Below are 16746 nucleotides of genomic sequence, written 5' to 3'. Positions count from 1 at the left end.
AATTGTACGGGGAAGTATGTTTATCATTTTGCAACCAAAATTAATTTGTTAGTCATGTATATTAGACAAGAAAAAAATTACTGCATTGTTACATTTTTTTTAGTTTCCTATTTAGGATGTTATATGTAAAAAGAAAGTAAAAACATGAATCTTATGTATATATTGAATTTTTTTCGCTTAATATTATACAACACTATATATTCAAGGTATTTCTAGTCAATTTGGATGGGACATTTCGTCTGTAACACCATATCAGTATATCCTTATTCAAATGAATAAAGAAACAATAAAAAAAAACAATAGTCGAAGAAAGGTGGACAACACCATGACCCAAAAAGTAAGATTATCAGCCAAGCCCACAAAGCATTACACACGAAACTTAACATAGAGGAGCAAGAACCGCTCCAGAACACCGGGGAGAAAATCCTCTGCTCCTGAAGGGATAACGGTTCCTGAACCACTAGTATCATCAAATATATACTTATCATAATACTTTATTTTAATTCGATATTCGTTTTTTTTATCATTTATATTTAGAAAGTACTTTAGATTACATGTGATCTACTTAATAAAACAAATCAGTATTCTGATTTTGGCATCGGATAAGTAACTCTTGCATTGTGCGTGGTTAAGTTTCTTGTAGTCAACACTAAACCTACTATATATATATATATTGCATTCGGCCTTTTTCCAAAAAAGTACTTGCAAAACCAAATAGTCATACTTAACGATATTGCAAAGTTGACCTCAAAAGAATTTGGCTATTTTTTAGGTCCTTTTTATTATATAGCCCCATGTGTTTAACGTATTTTATACATGCGGCCTGTCTTTAAAATTTTTGGCGTTGAGCGTTACTGATGAAGTTAATTCCAGAAAAGTGCCTCGGACGCATGAACTTTATATAGTGTTATTTTCTTTCACTTAAGTCTTAAAATTTGCAATGTCAATAAACCAATGAGAAGGACTCCCCACAGTCCAATAATTCTGTGAATTCAAATGATCCTATAGATGCAAAAGCAATACAATTTCAATTCAATATCAATATGTTATTGCCATTAAACACCTAATTTTGTTTTGTGACAAGATATCAAATAAGTTTAATAAAAACACTAGCATGTTGAATTTTTTTTTAGAGAAACCGGGCTTATAATTTAGTTCGCAAAATGCACGTGTATACGAGACTTGCAGTGGCGCTCAAATGAAAAAAAGTTCGAAGGCGAAATCAAATACGAATATGAAACTAGTTGACCATATAACTGAAAAAAATAGGTAGTCTTCGGACTTTAGTTCAAAACTGTTTTTAAGGGGAAAATAAATACTTTATTGTCATATAAATCATGGTGATCTGTGACACAATGCCATTAATGAATAATAAACATAAACAAAAACAAAAATGCGATCATCGGAGCCAACTATAAATTTTTTCCCATAAGCCAGTGGTTGCTATAAATTTTCTTGATATTCTCTGCTTGTTCGTGTTACTGAAATTAATGATCTTGTAATTGTTTCTAAAAAGATTATGTTACAGGTGCCGTGCGTGTTTTCAGCTCGTGGTCATTAATGTTGTCATCTAAAATTAGATATAAATTTAATAAAAAGTTTTATGCTTGATGAAAAGATCATTAAACTCGGAGGTTGTACGGTACACGTGTAAGTTGAAGTGGTCATGGTGTTCGTCAAATTTGACATGATAAAAGGTCGTTACTTTCCCCTGTACTTAGCCTGTGTTATAAACACACTGAAACACTTTGGATAAAAGACATTAGTGATAATTAAATAGATAAGTATTTCATCTTTCTAATATTTACTGTCTGATTGCAGTGACCTACAAGGGTGAAGGGAAAGTGAAAATATTAACAGGGAAAAACCTAGCTTTTCTTCCTTAATTTACATGTACATTTATGAGTATATCGAATGTCAACCATTCTTTCAAAGCATTCCGGCATACTTGAAGTTTAATTAGATTAAATGTGGCAAAGTTTCCCTATAGACACTGTTGCACATACACAAATAAACATCTCCCGTTTTTTGGCATTTCCGCCTTTTATATTTCTTATATATAAAATTAAAGTCGCATACAGAAAAGGTTGCTATCAGAGGGAAGTTAATTCTTATGTACCGAATGCCTCAGCACACATTAACAATTATCTTTTAAATACATTCACAATTTTATGTCTTATAAAAGAAGGAAAAGACAAAGTAGAAAAAAAGATTTGAAAAAGAAATTTTAATGTCTTTCATTGCCAATGATAAAATCTGTAATTTTATGTTCCTCATGCTCAGTAAAATGGAAATATATTATGATTTTTTGTCACCCCGTAAAATTTAATTGCGTTAAAAGAAACAAAGGTACTATAAATTTCATCTTCGCGGTGGTTAAAGTGTAACGTTATAGTAAAAACATGATATTTAATTGCAAATAAAAACAAAACAATTTAAATGTAAACATTTTATCTAAACAATCAAGCTGTATCAGTAGAAATTCACCGGTAAATTCTCAACAAAGCGAACATTGTGAAAACTGTAGCACTTTATCTGCTTAAATTTCTTTTCTATATCATTTCTCCAGTCTTTTATCGTTTTGTTTTGTTATAAAAAGTAAACAAAAATCTTTGGTATTTACAGGTCGTTAGGAATCATCTTGATACTCGCTGCTATCAGTATCAAAGTGAAGTTTTATCAGAAGGTCAATATAAAACATCAACAAATCTCTCTTCTATTGTTTCAATTTCAAACTCCCTATCTATTGTTTTAAACAATATAAACTTTACACTTGATGGTTTCCATAATATGAACTCTATACTAAAGTGTTTCTATACCGTTAACGCTATACCAAGTTTTTGTTTTACGTTCGATCTAAGCCAGGTGTACCATCTATCTATCCTTTTGTTGGAAGTAATTAACGTTTCTGTAATCTATACAAAATCTTTACACTCATATTGGAAATTTTTAACGAATTGTAAGAAATTTGTAACTGTTAATTATGGGAGGTCTCAAATTGATCATATTACAAACTGGCGCTATTGTTTTAAAATAAATGCAGATTTTAAATCTCCGAAGAAAAAAAATCAGTTTTATTCAGTAAAGCATTTGATATTTTTAACTTTTTAATTCTTAGCAAGCCTTGAATTGTCGCCCTTTGGTCTGTAAACTGAATATTTAATGACTGCAAATTTAATCGAATGCAGCAAAATTGTACCTGACAAGAAATAAAAAACGCAATTATCGTACTATCAGACTATAAATGTCACTAAGGAAATGAATGCATGCGTAGAATTGTAGTTCCTATACACCAATAAAAAAAAATTGTTACAAGAAAATACGAAACTGAACAAGAACAAATAACAACATGCCGAAAATTAATATGGATTTTTGTTGCCTCAGTAAAATGTCTCGTTGTCATAGAATCACAAAAGAGCCATGAGTTGAGGAACACACTGGCACAGTTAAAGATGAGGGTGTTCATCTAAATATACTGTGGGTAAAATTTGAAAGATATAGATTTCTGTCGGGTTGAAGAAATAAACCAAAATTTAAAAAAAAGCAGTACCTTATATACTTTACAGTTTAGAGCGAGCGAACGTAATTTTAATTTGACCCCACTGAAAATAATTCAAAAAGGATAATAGTATATATTGTTCAGGGATTTATATTTCAAACAAAATTGCTAGTCGGGGTTACAAATTTCGTTGTACTCCTTTAATATTACAGGACGATAAAGGTTGGTCTTATTTTTTTCAAATATTAACAATAGTTGTGAAATTTAGAAGTGAAATGTAAAGAAATGTTGAAAATACTATTTATATATATTTTTTTTAATGATATCAAAAACTTGATTCTATAAAATAGTTGTCCGAAGGACTCCAAAATACTTATGGCGTAAACATGATTATTACATTGTAAAAGCTTATCAAGTATACCATGCATATAATTTGGTACGCCATACGTGCGTTTCGTCTACATAAGGCTCATCAGTGGCGCTCGAATCGAATCTAACACGAAGTTGAAGAGAATGAAAATCCCAGAAGTCCGATAAGATGTACCTATACGTCAATGGTAATCTGTGCATGGGAGGGTTGAGCGCTCACAAACATGTTTAACCTCGCCACATACTTTATGTGCCTGTCCCAATTCAGGAGCCTGTAGTTCAGTGGTTGTCGTTGGTTAATGTCTGTCATATTTGTTTTTCGTTAATTATTTTGTTATAAATTATGCCGTTAGATTTCTCAATTGAATTGTTTCATAATTTTCATGTCGGGGCCTTTTATAGCCGACTATACGGTATGGGTTTTTCTTATTGTTGAAGGCCGTACGGTGGCCTATAATTGCTTACATCCACTTTATTTGACCTTTGGTGCATAGTTGTCTCAGTGGCAATCATACCTCATCTCCTTATTTTTATATGGGGATAGAAAAAACCTTAGTGTTTCGAATAATTCAACATTTTATAAACAGTAATTTTACAGAAAATGAGCACATCAATAATATTTCATGTCAACAAAAAAGTGCTAACTACTGGACTGTAAATAAGTTCCACGATTCCTCTACTTTATTGGGGTATATTGGTAGCAAATCTACTCTTAACATCAAAGTCGGTCTTAATAATCTAATTCTTCTTTGCAGGGTATTGCTTATTCTATTGAAAGTCACGAAATGCTATTCAACGAAAACAAACATCCCGTCTATTTTAGGATCTAAAGTGGCGTCCAGATCAATTTTTAAAAAAATCATTGAACATGCTCAACATGTAGTCAGTGTATTCAAACTTCTCTTTTTACCAATTTGTATGCAAAAGTTTGAAATTAGAAACTAGGGGACATGTTGAATTGAAAAGATAGATAATGCTGTTTAACCGAGTCAAAAGGACAATTGTTGGTTTATTTTTATGGTCGAAGGCTATGATTCCTTGACGGTTCACAATCAATATCGTCAATCTAAATCTCACTAAAGATCAACATGGTTCTGATGTTTTATTCATTTTAATACGTTTTTCTATTATTATGCTCGTAGTTCAAGGATAGGTCGAATTGGACGCCGTACCTTTCGCCAATTCTATCTTTTTCACGCTGGAAAGACTTTCATTGTCGAGTTGTTTATTACGGTCAAGTTGACTCGACCAAGGAAATCGAGAAAATATATGATAATGTGATATTGAAGGGCAGATAATTTACACATGAATTAACAAGGCATGTTTTTGAAAAGCAATGAGTTTTCTGAAAGGAATCAACGATTCATTGTTATATCTAATATGCATATCCCAGGGTGTAATGGTTTATGTCTATACAGCAATTTGGTTTGTTTTGTACAAGTGACAGGGTACTAAGTTCAAAATTCCTGTGCTCATCAGATAAGACTATCTGTCAATAGTATATCTATATATGGTTATAGAATTTCATATTTTACTAATTGTGTATTGACTGTTTCCTGTATTTTAATAAGAGAAATATTAATTATAGTTAGAGGATAGATATCAGCTTTGAAAATTATTAACCACAATGCACACACATTGTATTAGTTTTTGACTTTTAACTTCGACATTCCGGCGCAGATTTATCGATCCAAAACTAACACGTGCTAAGTTCCTGTTCAAAAAAATACTGTATCAGGGAAAAAAATTGGCAATATGAAACTACAATCCTTAATTGTCTTGTGAAATACTATAACTTTACTTGATTATTAAGAAAAACATAAAAGCATAAAAAAAATTTAAAAAAAAATTGAGAATAGGAAGGGGGAATGTGTCAAAGAGACAACAAACCGACCAAAGAGCAGTAAACAGCCCAAGGCCACCAATGGGTCTTCAACACAGCGAGAAAATCTCGCACCTGGAGGCGGGCTTCAGCTGGCCCCTAAACAAAAATGTGTACTAGTTCAGTGAAAATGGACATATAAAATTTATGAACTAAAATTAATGAAAACATATTAGACTTACAAAGGCCAGAGGCTACTGACTTGGGACAGGCGCAAAAATGCGGCGGGGTTAAACATGTTTTACATGATTCCGCATGCACAATACGTATTTCGATCGACAAAAAGCCAATCTCCGGCACATAATATAAGTTATATATGAGTGCACAATATTTAGTGTAGTCTTACGATATATGGAACGGAAGAGAGATCGACGAAAAGCTGGGAAAGCCAAAATGTAAAAACGTTGTAAAAACACCTAAACAAAACAGCAAAAACTATTTAAGACTTAATTTTATGAAATTTACACGTAACTATTTGAATTATGGTCATTACGAAGCACCGTCTGCTCGCCGTAAGATACTCTCCCGTAAATATAGTTCTCCAGCAGCAGTACCAACCCAGGGATCAAACATAATGATACAATTTCTAATAAAAGTATTGGCTACTAAATGAAATTGTAAGAAATTCTCGGCGTCAAAAAGCAATCTCGCGATAGAATAACCACCTATGATGAAAAAGGAGGGGGTGTAATCGACATCGGAGAACAATAGTAGCCTGGGTTCCTGGCTCAACTTGCAACGCGAATCTTGAGATTGGGCCGGGATACCAGGCTAAGAGCAATAGACGAACGAAACAATCAAAAGCGAATGAAACAAGCGTTCGATCAGAAAATAAGATTTTTTGGGGTTTTTTTTGCTGTGTTGTTTGACTTCCGGTCTCATTGATGTATGCCCCATATCTCCTCGGCTTATTCGTGTATTTACAAACATAAAAGTTAAGATTTTAGACAGTTCTAGCTCCTATTGAAATCGGATGTTATATCAAGTGCTTCGTTAGAGTAAGCATATTGTGCTGTCACGTTTTTTAGTGCAATCTATACAAAATCTCTATCAGTCTTTTTTCCCCTTGTTCATATTTTGACACCTTAGATTTAACCGGAGTACCCGAACAGTTGCACGCGAATTGACTCTTAATTTTACTTTGGTATACATTATTTTGCATGTTTGTTACCAAATCTTAAGGGTTTTTTTATTGTTTTATTTGATTTTTTTGTCATTGTATGTTCCTATCAATACCTTCGGATTGATTTTTTTATAACCACAATAAATGTTGTTATATCTATTTATAGCATATGTGTATCTTTCCGTGCACTTCCCAAGTCAGGCTCACCGAATCATCAATATATTTGACCACAAGTTAATTACTGGTTGACATTTCTTTAAAATGTTATATTGACAAGAAGTAAAGTGTCAGCAGGGTTTAGCCACAATTAGTTAAGCATGTTTCCTTAAAGTAGGATAGACACGTAACTCTTTAGTCGCAAGTGAAGTCAGAATCCAGTGAGCCATTTCAAATTCTCGTGCTAATATAAATTGTCCATTTGGTGTTGTAATCAGGGAAGTTATCTTGGTTCAGTCTAACGGTATTTTTACTTCGTCCGTCCTTATATCTGATCCCGTGTCATGTGTCAATGTTTTCACATTAATCTTAAATTATTAATTAGTCCTGATGAATCAGAAACATTGTCTTTCCATCCTATTGATAAAGACATGGCACAGGAACCACATTTGTCTGAAATTGATTAATTGTGGCTTTGTTTCGTTTCTTAAAAAAATTGTGATTATTTGCAAACGACAAAGAGACAACACGGTGCTAGGCAAACACAGCCAACTCCGACTGAGGCAAATTGTTATCCCAATGGTATATTGAGTCTGATACTCTTATTTTTTCGACAAATAATTATACTATGTATAAGTATACCCCGCTAAGTGGTAATTTGAATAATTTATTTTTTGCTCGATTTTTTATTGTTAATATTATTGATATTTACTTCGGTTTGCTCATTTGTTTTTACCGTATTCTTAAATTACTAAAGATATGCATTTTCATATCTAAAGTTATTACTTCAGCAAGCTCCTGTCCCATTGCTAATTAATGCACAAGATTTTTGTATTTAATTTTTTTAATGTCACAAATAGAACACTTCAAACAAAAATTTCAATCACGATTCGATCAATGTCTGTAGCCTTGAAATCATTAATCTTCATTTGACTAACAATTAGATCAAATATGACTCAGAATGGCCGTGTTGATTGGTCCCCATCACCTTAATGTTTATAAACATTATGGATTACAACCGAATTTGTCAATTTGATACCCATTTACATCTTCTATTGTGCCAGATTTTCTTTGTAACATATGACTTGAGATACCGATACAAACCCTTGAATGACGATTGGAATGTCTTAATGATATTAAATTGCTATAATGAGATTTGTTGTTACATTGTTTGACCACTTTCTGTGTTAGAAAGTGTTGGCCTACATTTTATTTCGGACTGACAGAAGTGGGTCTTTATTTTGAATTTGTCAAATTATCTAATTTGTATAAGAATAGCATTCATTTTCAATGAACCGATAGCTTAAACGATCGCAGTCCTAGCACAAATTTAGCGTTATATTTTGGACATATTGTGTGTTTGTTGTTAATCAAAGAATAGGAAATGGACAATAGGAAACTGAATCATCCCATTTGTCATAGATTCTAGGTTTGAGTCCTAACCGTCATCAATTACACAAAACAGTTCTAAGTGTGAAACCGACGTGAAGATAAAATACACGATTATTGTATTAGTTCTATTCAGTCGTACGAGTACAAAAACTAATCAGCTTGCATGGAAGCATATTTGGTATCTTTGGAATTCCTACTGTCCATTTGAGTTAAAAGTATGAAAATTAATGTTCATAACGTTTGGTGCGTCCGAAGCGCTTTTCTAGATTGAAAGGTTAAAAGTCGTACTTTTTGTTTTTTTTTAAAGATTAAATGGGTAAAATCCTGCCTAAGTTGTATCTATAGTTCATAGTGCGTTTGCTGATATTCGATGTATTCTCCATATTATATTCCCATATCCACGTAGTCAAACCTACATGGGGATCTTTCCATGTCTTGATTTAGACAACAATTGTTACATTTCGTTGGACACTTAAATTCGTGGATAAAGCCATCCACGAAAACCACGAAAATTGATACCCCACGAATAAAGGTACTTTCACAGTAACCTTCTTCAGGAACGCTCATAACAAAAAAATTAAGTCGTCGATGTATAAATACTTAAGTAGCTTTATGACCGAACGGGACATAAACAGTATAGCCAAAAATCATCCAAGGTCAACTTGGTCCGGGGGAGGGGGGACTAGAATCCTAATTTCTTAATCATTTCTCAATTTGGTAATGTAAAATTTTATAAATTCATGTTATAAATCATATCAGTGTCAAAGCACTGACTACTGTCCCCCAGCAGCGGTATCCACCTAGTGCTAGACAATGACAAAAAAACTTAATTAATTTGGTGTGTCTGAATCGCTTTAAGTGTTGTAAGTAGATCCCACAGATGTAAAACAAAACACTACAACTTGAAACGTTCACGAATTTGATTTGTCATGCATGTACCCTTGCTTAATCTGTAGTCTTCAAGGACACAAACAACCCAGTTAATTGTTCCTATCTGTTAATTACATAGTTTTTATGTACTGGATAGCCCTTTATGAATGCCGATTCATTAACACAATATTTTTATATCTTATTATGATCACGGTAGATAGTCTTCCACCCACAATAGTCAAAGGTATAAAGACCCTTTGATCTCCGGAGTCTTTTGTTTTAAACGTTTGATTGGCGTGAAACATACATGCAAGTTACTACCAGACCAAAGTATATGCTAATGCCAATGATCTAATGGTTTAAATCCATTACGTCATCCTATATATTGTTTAATTGTCAGACAGGGATAATAGTGTCATATCTTTAATTACTGGTTAATGTAAAATGTCCACATGGTACAGTAATTTATCTTTTTTGGAAAATACTCAACTTCGTATAAACAACGTGCGTGGTATGAGGTTCGAACTACTCATTTACTATATATTTGTTTTGATTAACATATTTTTGTAATGATTCTTGTACCAGTCTCGAAAAGCTTGGCATTTTTTTTAAAGAATAGGGGTGGTCGCACAAAAGTGGCAACACACAGGATGGACAATTTATATTAACTCTGTGTTAGCCCCTTTCATGTCAAATCGCTTTAAACTTCGGTAAAGTGAGACTTTGAAGACACATTTAAAGGAGTGAAAGTGCATTGGATAGTGAAAACTAGATTTTTGTAATGTTAATTGACTTATATTGCGTCGAGCATTATCCCTTTACGAAAAAGGGCACATATAATTACTTATAATAGTTCTGTTATGTCGGTTAACAGCTGTGTATAGCGCGTCATAATTATGTTTTATGTACTTTGCTCTCAACTCACAATGCAAATTAAACTTTTAATATCAAAAACATTGTTATGAACATACTTTATTTACTGGTTGTCCTTTTAGCGGTATGCGTTCAACAAGGTCGGCGTTTGTTCCTGTTTTTAAAGTGTATTTTCGAGACCCGCGTCTATCGTACAGAATGTTTATCCTGGTATCTTTGGTGGGTTTATTCGCACACACTTTGGTATTAACATTATTGGTAAACGCTATATATATATAACTTGTTTATATCCCGGCGAGGGAAGAACAAAAAATTTGCGAAAGCAAATTTAAAGATCTAACATTGTTGGGTTGATGTTTAGACGAGTTGTATATATATATAATTGGCAGTCAGCAGGGTTTAAGAACATCCGTTGTTCGACCTGTTAGTCAAATGCGTTTTGTTAAAATATACTTTTTCACTTTTTTGGTCTTTTGGAAAATGTTGTTTGTGCTGTATTTAGACCCCTTTAACAAGAAATTTGTTTGACATGCACACGTATAAAAATTGCGGTTTTTATCCAACGCAATCATAGGTTTGAACGTTGTTTTCAATTTAGACTTGTTTATATAATATATATATATATAAACAAGTCTAAATTGAAAACAACGTTCAAACCTATGGTTGCATATATATATATTGGATACAGGCTCCTTCGAGTTAACCGGGAGTGACCATGGGTGGAATATAACGACTGCACTACTTGAGTCGGTGTTCATTGAAAAATAAAGAAAAGTCTATCTTTTTATATTCTTTTGTACCCGTGACTCGAACAAGCATCCGACAATGGAAAAGAATCGAGAGATACCAAAAGGACAATCAAATATTATAAATCGTAGAGAAACCGATACTGTGACACCATGGCAAAAAGAAAACCGACGAAAAAGCAACCAACAGTCAAATACACGAAATATAGTAAAACTAAAGATTGAATACCACTAACCCAAATAAAAACCTAGGTGTCATCTATAAGAAACTGCAGATTACAGTTTACATAGAGCAATGGAAGTCGTAAAAGACACGGTCTTGTCTGTGGGACAGTTTGATTTTTTTTAAATTAACTGTAGTATGCCCAAAGACAAATCCCCTGTGGTTGATGAAAGTTCTGTTTTCTTGTATACTGACTTTTTTTGACGAATAAGCTTGAACGAAATAGATGATTAAAGGAAAGATTTCATGTACACGTGAAGAAAACTAGACGAATTATCCTATTGTACAACATGTGTCAGTCACTAATGAGTATATTTACGTCCATTTTATACTGTTCCATTTTACAAATGGCCCTGAATATCTTCCTTGACATTGGCGTTTTAAAACAGTAAACACTCGAGAAAATGATCGAAATTCTATTGTTTATGAAGTACTACGTTATCTTTGTGGTACTTATTGATGTCCTGTATGAGAAGTATATTTATTAGAATAAAAAAGTATTGTATTGAGCCGCATATTGATCAAAGTTAGGAGGGAAAAAGCCTGACTGGTAAAAACTATAGTCTATAGATTGTCGTGGTAGGTCTGAGAACCCATTGTTCTTGTTCCTCTGTGCATTACTATCAGTCTAATAAACTATACCGAACAATACCCATAAAAATAATGGTAATAAAAAACCAAGTAAACACTTAAATTTTCTCTAATTGGTCAAGGGTCATATAATCTTTTACTAGCTAAGTTCGATGTAAAATTATGAGTATTTACCTTTTGACACTTATCCATTTAAACGACAACCGCATTCGGTTCATTTTACGTCACAAAAGAATATTAAAAGCGATACGTAAACATGTTTATTACTAACATTGCACGTATTACAACATTGGGAAATTCTTTCCTTTTGTAAGGTGTATAACGTCATAATTTTTATATTTCAAGGTTAGCCAGTAAGAAATCTCGAGTGCTTTGATGTTTAGGCGAAACGTTGGGGGTCGGTTAATGTAGAATACTAGTATATTAATAGTTCCAGGGAAGTGTTTACCGTATGATAATGAGTATTATGAAAGTTCTGTCAATGGTGATTTTCTTAAGCTTAGCACGTGTCATTGTCTGATGTAAAACTGACAATCGATACTGCTTCAACAAATCGGAAAACGTCGCAACAGTCGCGTCCGTATTAGATAGAATTGTCGATCAAAATACAAAATAACTTCAATAATATCAATTTCAGATACTTGCCACTGGTCGTTAAACAAGCAAGCAAATAATCGATCAATTATATAATGAAATACTTGCCACTGGACGTTAAGCAAACAACAATCAATCAATAATATCAATGAAATACTAACCACTGGACTTTAAGCAAGCAACAACTAATAAATCGATCACATTAATATAAAAGAAATATTTGCCACCGGACGTTAAGCAATTTTAGTTAAAAACTAGACGTTATGCAGACACCAACAAATCAAGAATAATTCATGGAAGCTCTAAAATATTTGTCCAGAGTTTAGTAAAATTATGAATGACTACCAGATATCTTCCATTAACATCGAAATGAAGTGCACACACACACACACAAACACACAGAAATGTGTCATTACAAAAAATACTACTATACCATAAATTTAAAGACAACCTTCTTTTTGATAAAAAGTAATTACTCTTCAATTATGTAAGATTAAAGTGGGAAATCCCCTAAAAAGTTGGCCCTTTAATAAGTGTTGACTAACTCTCGGAGTCTTTCAATAGAATGTATTGACTTACAGCGCTCACAAGTTATAAACACACCGAGATATACAGGAAAATTGCCTTTTATCCCCAACGTCACGTATAACTGCACTGAGTCATTTTTTCAGTGTTCAGAAGTCTTGTATCAAACTGATGTTCTAAAGTGGAGTTTTATTGTTAGGATTTTATTGGTTGTTGTACCCACTGCTTAATATGATACGAAAGAATAAAAACAGACCCCATGTTGAAATAATTTGTTTTTGGTTTCACATATACAAGAATTTTCTTGATTATTTTATGGATATGCGAAGATATAATGCTTTCAGACCAATGCGTTTTCAAGGATAATGTTTATCAGACCAATGATGTCAATGAAAGTGATGTAGCGGTCACTTTCAGAACCATGACATGATTAACGACTGAACACAATAGAAATCCATGACTTATTGCGAACTTTAGTGGCAATTAAAGTAAACGACAATTATCTAAACGGAGAAATTGAACATTTAAATTTGTAACGGTATTTCAAATGATTTTATGAATGATGCTAAACCCAGCAGGGTTGTAAGAACTTTTATGTTTGACACCTGAATGAAATACTTTTATCCGCTTTTCACCTTTCATATCAAACGCTTTTTTTCATAATTTGATTTTAATGTCTGTAACTATTACATTTGAAAATTAGTCAGTAGACAGTAATTAGTTTCACTGCGTGGGTATGCTGTTACTATTTGACTGTCAAAAATATTAACTTTTTAAATGACTTAAATTGTTTCCTGTTATTATCAACACGTACAAAATCAGTACTAGTATGTATATGTATACAATTTCTTCATTTACCAACTATGTCAGTTGCTTGCACAGGATACAATAAACTAAGTATGATAAAACGGCTGAAAATTATACCACAAGACGTTTTATTTTGCTAACAGCTATACAATATATGTATCGGATGTTTTATTGACTCAAAGCCATTTCACAGCTTCGATGCAATCTGTCACAACTAGGTGTTAATCTTTGATTTTTTTCGTTCAATAGTGAGAACAAATATTCCGGTTTAGAGGTTAAGCGTGGTTTAGAGGTTTAGCGCGATTTCCAGTGTCTCTACGGAAACTATACGCTGTTAATTGATCTGTCATGCAGATTGTGTTATGGACATAGTTAGTTTTGGTTTGTTCCAATGGGTTTAATAATCCTTTTATGGTTGCGGAGATTTGGGATAGAGGGGAATGTTGGCTGTAAGGCATCATTACGTATTTCCTTTGCTTTTGTTTCAACATGCCATCACAATTTATCATGTAAAAATGTAAGAACACAGTGAATGACCATACACGACCTTACTACCTCCTGTTTTCTGACACCTTTTTTACTTGTCAAAATTTGTTTGGTCAAACATGGTCAACTTTTGCTGCCCCGTCCACCCCCACCAGTTTAATGTATCTTTCTCAACTTATGTGGTCGACGTATTTCTGTTCGGGATTTGTTTCCTAATTCAATTTTGAAATTCAATGAAAATGACAAACGCGCATCGTAGTAAATTAATAGCTATGACAAATGTCGCCTTAAGGCAGATTACAGGAATTCCATACAAAAAATTGGATTCCATTTTTAAATATTTCTGGTTTTCCCTGAAGCTGGGTTGAAATATGCATAAATTTAATCCGTTCGGTCATAAATTACAAAATATTATACCCTATAATTTGTAGTTAGATAACTGCGAATAAATAACAATGTATAGTACGGTAAGGTTTCTGATCTGTATTGTTTGGTACCTCTCGGGTGTCACCCACAGGATATTAACGGCTCTTCTTTCCAAATTATGACTCATTATATGTTGACAAATAATCAGAGTTTGTAACCGGGTACATCCTTATCGATTGCAATCAGACACTTTGATTATGATTTTTTTAAGGGAAAGGTTTACCGGGTTTCATTAAAGATTTTGTTGACGTTTTGTATTAAAATCACGCCAAGCTACCTTTTCGTTTATTGTGTGGGCTTAGTTTTGTTTCAAAGCATGCATGGTAATAACTGTCTTGTCACGAGGAGTAACTTGAAAAGATTAAACAACATCTTTATAATAATTGTTTAATAGCACGCACATTTATTTTTTCCCTAAACAACCTTGAGGGTCTTCATTTGTGTATTCTTTCATTTTCAGGCCATATTTCTCTATTTTTTTATTTTTCAAGTCAATTACTAGTAGTATACTCTTTTCTTTATATCGAAGCACCCCATTATTTTCTATTTTTGTTTTTTTCCTTGTTTTCACCCATTGTTTGTATTCTGTATACCCTATCCGTGCAGTCTCAATAATACTAACGAAGATCAGAACACCCGCGAAATTATTCAAAAGTAAATTATAAAACGTTTATAAAATACCATTCATCGTCTTGAGCAGCAAGAGTTAACGGAACATATCTAAAAGGTGAAAGTACCCTGGAAATGACAAACTCAAATATAACATTGTGTGTTTGTATTCAGATGGGACGGCAACTAATCAGTGTTAAGATCTTTTAATATTGCCTTTTGTAACAGTTACGCCCCTTAATTAGGCTTTTACACTGATTAAGTCTTCAAATATTGAGTAACATTTTATTTTGTAGGTCGAATTTTGTATTGCAGTAGTAACCCCTTTGTAAAAGGAAGGATGGAATCTTGCTGTTTTGTTCAAACTTCAGAGCCCATCAGTCAAACACAAGACAGTTGGATAATGCTGATTTCTTTGCGTGACATTTTCGTAGGATGTTACTAGTAGCTAAGCTAAATTGAATGAGTTTGGGACAATGGAATTTTCTCTTTATTTAATCAATGTTTGGCTAATAGCAGGTAAAGTGACTGAATTTTGATACGATGCAATTAGTCACACCTGTGTCAATAAGACATTGCTGCTGAGGAATTTATAAAAAAAATTGAAAAAAATTAACTAGGAAATTTCGGCGACTTATTTACTACTTAAAGTACTTCATTTTTGGTCGTAAACATATGGAGGTGGGAAATTCCAATTTTATCATTAGAATTAAATGCCAATCTTCTTGAAATATGTACAAATGAAAACTCCCCGAACTAGATGACGTCGTGTCTTACTTTTTGTTGTCGCAACCTTTTCGGAATGCTTGGAAATTTCGTAATGATGGACATACTATAGTTGTCGTAATATTTATCCGAACTGCGCCAGAAAGTATAGTAGAGCCTTTGAGACCTGTATCTCTATCTGCAGTTAACTTAAAATGCTCGCTATAGTAGTATCGTATTTAAGGTAACCTCTATAGAAGGTAACATTTTACGTCAATGATTTTATGTTTTATTTGTAAAGGACTAAAAAGATATTCATTCAACAAAATTATCAAATCAGCTTATGTTAATAAACAGATTCGGTTGCAGGGTGTTGGTTTTTTTTTCATGTGCCAATATATTTAGACAAGGTACGTCACTGTTTTATGCGTTCTCATTTGTCAAGTCGTCATTTTCGAGGACGCGGAGTCTGCTATCTCAATCTTCTTGGAACATGTACAAATGAAATGTCCCCGCTTCGCATACAAGTTCCAGGCAACCCGTGTCTTACTTTTTGTTGCCGCTTCCTTTTCGGAATCCCTGGGACTTTTTGTAATGCTACATATACTAGTATGCGTAATAATTATCCGAACTGCACCAGAAAGTACAGTAGAGCGTTTGAGACCTGTAGCTTTATCTGCAGTTAACTTAAAATGCTCGCTAGTAGTATCGTATTTAAGGTAACCTCTATAGAAGGTAACATTTTACGTCAATGATTTTATGTTTTATTTAATGGACAATAAAGATATTCATTCACGAAAACTTATTTAATCAGCTTATGTTAGTAAACAGATTCGGTTGCAGGATGTTTTTTTAATTTTATAAGCCAAT

General features: G+C 33.1%; 1 long non-coding RNA gene across 1 annotated transcript; it reads left to right on the top strand.

The window, feature by feature from the left end:
• The first annotated feature begins 2626 nt into the window (after window positions 1-2626).
• On the top strand, window positions 2627-16244 carry LOC127699169 (uncharacterized). Its single transcript, XR_007981118.1, has 2 exons — window positions 2627-2686; window positions 15468-16244. It is a non-coding gene; the product is annotated as an uncharacterized LOC127699169 (long non-coding RNA).
• The last annotated feature ends 502 nt before the right edge of the window (window positions 16245-16746 follow it).

The sequence above is a fragment of the Mytilus californianus genome, unplaced genomic scaffold, assembly GCF_021869535.1.
Source record: "Mytilus californianus isolate M0D057914Y unplaced genomic scaffold, xbMytCali1.0.p SCAF_4, whole genome shotgun sequence".
NCBI classification, from domain to species: Eukaryota; Metazoa; Mollusca; class Bivalvia; order Mytilida; family Mytilidae; genus Mytilus; species Mytilus californianus.
Note: the sequence above shows the minus strand (reverse complement) of the source record. Positions and strands in the feature narration are given on the sequence as shown.